This window comes from Macrobrachium nipponense, chromosome 19 (genome assembly GCF_015104395.2).
Source record: "Macrobrachium nipponense isolate FS-2020 chromosome 19, ASM1510439v2, whole genome shotgun sequence".
NCBI lineage: Eukaryota > Metazoa > Arthropoda > Malacostraca > Decapoda > Palaemonidae > Macrobrachium > Macrobrachium nipponense.
In genome coordinates this window covers 29,324,241-29,330,240 of record NC_061088.1, presented here as the reverse complement: position 1 = coordinate 29,330,240, position 6,000 = coordinate 29,324,241, and the positions used below count along the sequence as shown (strand labels likewise).

Here is a 6,000-nt window from a genome sequence, read left to right as displayed (position 1 = left end):
ACCGAGGATCCAGACCACTTGTGTCGGCAAGGGTAAGAAATGCTTTGCACATGAATTAATAGATTTTGTTGTTAGGCTGATTGTTGCACGAACTCACTCGTGACTGTCTACGTAAATCTCTCTCTCTCTCTTTCTCTTTTATATTTCCAACTCCATTCTGTATAGTTTTTCTGAATTGTTAATAAAATCAAGGAACGTTATATTGCAGTATCCCAATAGGCATACCTATATGACAAGTGCATATTAGTGTGATAGTTACATGTCCGTGCATTGTGCATTTTTATGTAGTCAAGAAAAAATATATAGACTGCTTGTGGAGCGACGCAAGATTTTTGTAATGGCTGATAACCATGCGCTTGTCAATGACATTAATAGGTAGCCACAGACCAAGGTCTTTAATGACATCAAAGCCAAAGACACCCAGGTCTTAAGTGAGACATCATAGCCATAAACCAAGGTCTTCAATGACAGATATATCTAGACCAAAGTTCTTCTATGACATGACATATAGCCATAGACCAAGGTCTTTAGTGACACAACATAGCCATAGACTCAAGGTCTTTAGTGACATATCATAACCACAAAACCATAGACCCAAGGTCTTTAATGGCATATCATAACCAATGTTTTTAATGACATATAGCCATAGACTAAAGGTCTTCATTGACACATCACAGCCATAGACCAAGATCTTCAATAACATATTTTCATGTATGAATATTAATGACACTATTCCCGTTATTACTCATGTATTTACTACCCATACTGTATTTGTATACAGTATTGATATGTCAATTGTCCTGATTGTAACATTCGGAGACTACCACACATTTTAGTACAATTAATTCGGACTATCCTATACGCAATTCAAACCATAGGCTAATATCAAGGTACCTCAGAGGCCTAAGCTAATATCCTAGGCCTATTCTTAGTTGAAACTGATACTTGACGTCGGGATGGTCGATTCTTCATTGTTGCAGTAAGGGTTGAGGGAAAGGGTGGGGCCCCCGCCGGCTTTTTAATATTTCTTCTTAACAGCAGGTGGATATATTGTTAAAGCAACTTATTCCTAGTTGTCCTCTTTCCATAACAGTGAGAACCAACACCGATTCTTACATCGGACCCCTATAATGGTTTCCTATGTAGGGTCTTACACGGGACCCTATTGGTTTCCTGTAATACAAACAGTTCATTTAGGACGGCAATTTTGTGCAAATAGCATGCAGTCGTTAGTCTAGGCTGTGCTATATACTCGACATGCCCAACTTAACTGTTACACCGCACAGTTAGCCTGACTTTATATGGATAGCACAGGTGGAATTTAACTCAAGAATTGACATTTTCAATTACAATTCAACGGCAGTTGTGAATTTATCAAACTCAATTCAATTCCAAATCATTTTGAAAAATCAATGTTTAATTCCATTTCAATTCCAATGATGAAATTCAATTCCAATCATGAGGGTTTCAATTCCAATTCAGTTAACAAAAAAAAATTAGCTGCTCACAATTTTGCCTTAAAACAATGTTACCCCGTATTATAGGCCTATCTTATCAACTCGGGTACTCCAAACTGTGATAAAGAAAAAAATCCTACAAAATCTAATTATGCAACTTTGTATTAAACATAAAATTCATATTTTTTATAATAAAAAAGTTGGCATCTTGTAATAAAAAAATTTAATTTTATTAATGATAAGTATAATAATTCTTGTTAGTTTGCCTGAATGAGATGGTGTGTAACAGGTGCAGTTTATGAATATATGAATAATGATTGCCAAACACCATATTAGCTGACAGGATAAGGCAAGTACGGCAGAAGACTGATTTGTACTGTGGGTACAGGACCGGTACGGGTATATGACTCAAAAGAGGAAGAGTTGGATAGGGAAATTTTTAACATGGCTGTAGTTCGTGTTCGGTTCTTTAGCCCAATTCTATCGGTACAAATATATATATCTATTCATAACATGTCATTTTCAAGAATGCGGTTTAATTCCTGTTATTTAGCCTTAATGAGGTGGTGTTTAAAGGTCCAGCTTATAACGCAAGATTTGTTAGAAGAGTGTATCGATTAATTCATATAAATTCGCAGCATTTTAGCATTAATTCAGTTATTTTTTTTTTCCATCAATTCCAGTTAATTTGCTATCAATTCCAATTATTAAAAAAAAAAAAATGTTTTTAATTCCAATTCACGCAATTTTAGTAACCCCATCCCTGTACAGACTACCACCAATGTCATAATTCCATACCAGCAAATCCCACATAAATACGCATAATACTCGTCAACTACCCACGTGACCAGTGACCAAGACAACTTTGTCGATCACTTAATATTATTTTCACGTAATTTATATATTAAAGGCGCTGTAAGCCAGGAATGTTACTTTCTTAAAACCTTTAGTATTATATTTGTTTATGTATGTAGTACATATTACAGTAATTTATATATAAATAAATATGTAAATTTGTATGTAATCATTTTATATTACAGGTGTTGAAAGGAAGGAATGTTAGTTTGATAAAACCTAAATATTATATGTATATATATATATATATATATATATATATATAATATTCTATATATATATATATATATTATATTGACTGGTAAAAATGTTCTGAACTTTTATTAATAATATATATAATATATTTATATATATATATATATATAATATATATTTACGTATATAGCGGCCTTGAGAGAGGCTAGATACGTAAACGGAAGTAATTTAGGGATTTCAAGAGGAATTGCTTTAACTTACCGTAAGCTGAAAGTATTATTAATTTCTTTAGAGGAAGGTCGCCAGAAAACTCAGCTCGTTACTTAACAACTATTTATTTACAAAAAGGCCCGTGCTGGCCTGGAGAAAATGAATGCTATTGGCCCCCACGTTGGGGCTTAGAATCACTCACAAGTGGGTAGCTGGCTAAAGTGTGACTAATTCGAGCTGGTTTCATAAAACTTGGGTAATGCACACTTGCGGGCAGAGAGACGGCACGTGACTCATGGAATCTGGAAAAGAATCCCAGATTAAACGAGATAAAAGGAAAAATGACTTCTTGCTTTGATGAAGGCTGATTAATTCTCTAACATTGGGGAAGGTAAACTCGAATGGTTCACTGAGGTATGCACGAAAGCTCGGTCTTTAACATGTCACAAAGGGGAGCACGTGGCCCGATGAGGACAAAGGGCTTTTGATGTAGAAGGGGTAAAAATGAGAATTGAAAATGAATTTAGCAAGAGTCGTATGGTAGTAAAAGGTGCTGGGTTGAAGTTTACACTTTCAGACGTACCTTTATGCAATATTCAGTGTATCCTTGTAGAAGAATGCGGCCTGACCTCGGTTCAGGTCTGGGGTTCGTGTCCACCAGTACGTCGTGGGTAGGCCTAAGTTTTGGAGGCTGGCCGGGTGGACATCCGTCTTGGACTACCGACTGCAGTTGACTGAGATCGATACTGGTTGTTTTCGAATCACGGGGCTTCCAAAGACCGCCTGAGCATTGCCTGAAAGGTGGTAAACACAACGCCAGCAAATTGAGAAGGAAAATAGGTCTTATTGTAGAAGTCCCTAAAATCCATCTCGAAGCCTAGCTACTCTTGTGACTTGCCTCTCTTACCCTAAGCTTCTGTCAGACCGGAAATATCTTCCCTACGACATTCCTACTCTCCCAACAACAGTCGCTTCAGGAGAAGGCATGGCTGCTACTTTTATAATTAAATATCACTAAAACTCTGCTGGGAAGGCGAGGCGTTCTATAGACGTAGCAGCTCCCCCTGTTAAGAAGGCATTCACTCCCTTTCGGGCGTGAAGGTCTTGGCTTAAATAAGTTGATCGCCTCGACTACCCAGTTCTCCTACTCTAACTTGAAGTTTTTTTTTTTTGAGCAGCGATACGGCTGACTACAATGGCCTACCTAACTTATAGGCAAAGATGCTAAGTGTACTAACTTAATGTAGTGATGTAATCTAGCCTAAGTAATAACTACGGGTTGTCTGTGACGACAGTCTACTCTACCCCTAGATAAGGTTACTTGAAAATTATACTTTCTACTAACGTAATGCCCTGGTACTAAATCATTAGCCTAACCTTATCTCAAGTACAGTTAAAGGGAGACGCAATCATTCCAGAGTGTGGTACGCCAGCAGTAGTTCAGCGACGGAAATTGTTTTAAAATACATGATGAGAGGTAATGATTGCGTGGGGATGATGAGTGGTTAATTGACCAGGAGGGAAATGCAATGAGGGTAATTATATTTGAGTGAGGGTTAGTATTACAATGGCTAGGGGTTAGAGGGTTAGTGCTACTGGCAGAGATCAGGCTGGCTACCTTCTCTGGGTAGGTGCCAGGATCATTCTGCAAATGAATGCGACACTGTACCTCGGGCACAGGTTGTCAAGGAGAGCATGTGGCTCTTTGTGTTAGTTTGTTAATGATTGGTTACGTCCCTTCTTCTTCTTCTTCTTATTCCTCCAGGACCTGGCTTATACCAGTCCCTAGGAGTAGATGGAGGCACCGACTCTGGGGAAAAGCCCAGCCAAACGCCGGCAGGCCAGCAGAGGCATTGGTAGCCTGAAGGGATTTCAGGAGAACACCCTACTTCGGTATCTGCAGCAACCGTCGTAGAGGTGGAACCTACTGCAGGGGAGGCCCTCACTTCGGCTGCTGCGACAGCCGTCGTAAGGGGAAAACTCCAGGCTGACTCCTGGCGGGCAGTTCCTGGTTTTCCAGAGGGAGGTATGAAGGTTAGGTCTGCCGGAGGTTCATCCTCGGCGACAGTGGTGAGGGTGAAGAAGACTCATGGACTCTGGATTGGCCATGGGCCTGCGGTAAGCTCCATGCCTGTTGGAGGATCTCCTGTAGGAGGAATCCTTTGGTTAGGTTAGGCGACGGCACTAGCTCGGGGCAGGCGCAGAAGTCAAGTTCTGTGGTGGCTCTACGTCCAGGCTGGACGGAGCTTGGCACTGCTCAGTGCTGCCAAGTGGCACTGGCAGAGTGTGGAGGTCGACTGGACCTGTGGCGGGTACCGGAGGTGCAATACCTCTCAGCGTGCCCTTGGAAATGGGAGACAGAGGCTCCTGTCTCTTTTGGAAGGCTAAGCCTTGTGGAAAGTGGACATTGTCCGCTGCTGGTAGTCGGCTAGGGCACCTAGGCCAATTCGTGGAGTGCCCTATTACGTTGCAGGTTTGCAACGGAACTGGTGAATGGTCAATCTCCCTCCTTGGTAAACGGGGAGACTGTTGGTGGACGTACTTCCTGGAGGAAGTAGAATTTCGATGACTCCGTGCTTTGGAGTGATTTGACGTGGGGTTAGGACCCCTAGGCTTTTTGAACGGTGAGGGAGACTTCATGTCTTGCCCTAGAAGGAGGTCGTAACCTCCTGGAATGTAGCTTGCAACTGCAAGGGTACATACTCTGGAGAAACGAGGTCTGGTGACTCTCAATTGTACGGTCGGAAGGATCAGTTTAATGTGATTGATGCCTTCAATGGTTATCAGTTGACGTCTGTCAATATTAGCCCCTCGGGGGATTCGATCTTCCCCGTATCAGGAGATTTGGAGCGCCAGAGTCGTCGTAGGCTCTGACGTGGCTTGGCGGGTAATGGCTTTGGAGGGGTGCGACTGTTATAGGGCCCTTAGCTGGGGGTCCTAGTGAAGAAGGATTGGTGACGGCCATTGCGATGGCAGGAATATTGTGATTTGCGCACCCTCCATAGTTGGCAGACATGTGACCCTTGCGGCCACAGTCTCGGCAGAACGTGTTCCAGAACCTCTTCCGTGGCACTGGACGGTAAGGCCGAGATGGCCCCACAGGTTGCGAATCTGTGGAGTCACCAAGGCTGGCAGTGTGCTCTGGCACAGGTGAAAAGTCCTCTCTGGCAGTGATTTGAGGTAGGGAGGTTAAGGAATCCTCCGTGGAATCACCCTCGGAAACAAGTCCGGGGTTAACTGGTGGGCTTACCTCTTCCAAAAGGGAGGAGGTAGGCGGTAAAAG

General features: G+C 42.0%; 1 protein-coding gene and 1 pseudogene across 1 annotated transcript in view; one reads left to right on the top strand and one right to left on the bottom strand.

The window, feature by feature from the left end:
- The window catches only part of LOC135215493 (decapping and exoribonuclease protein-like), a 72,918-nt pseudogene that overhangs the window by 40,442 nt on the left and 26,476 nt on the right, over positions 1-6,000 (bottom strand).
- Positions 7-6,000, top strand: part of LOC135215489 (decapping and exoribonuclease protein-like) — a 29,041-nt gene continuing 23,047 nt past the window's right edge. The window contains exon 1 of the mRNA XM_064250252.1: positions 7-32. The gene's annotated coding sequence lies outside the window, so the exon portion shown is untranslated. The remainder of the gene's footprint in view (positions 33-6,000) is intronic.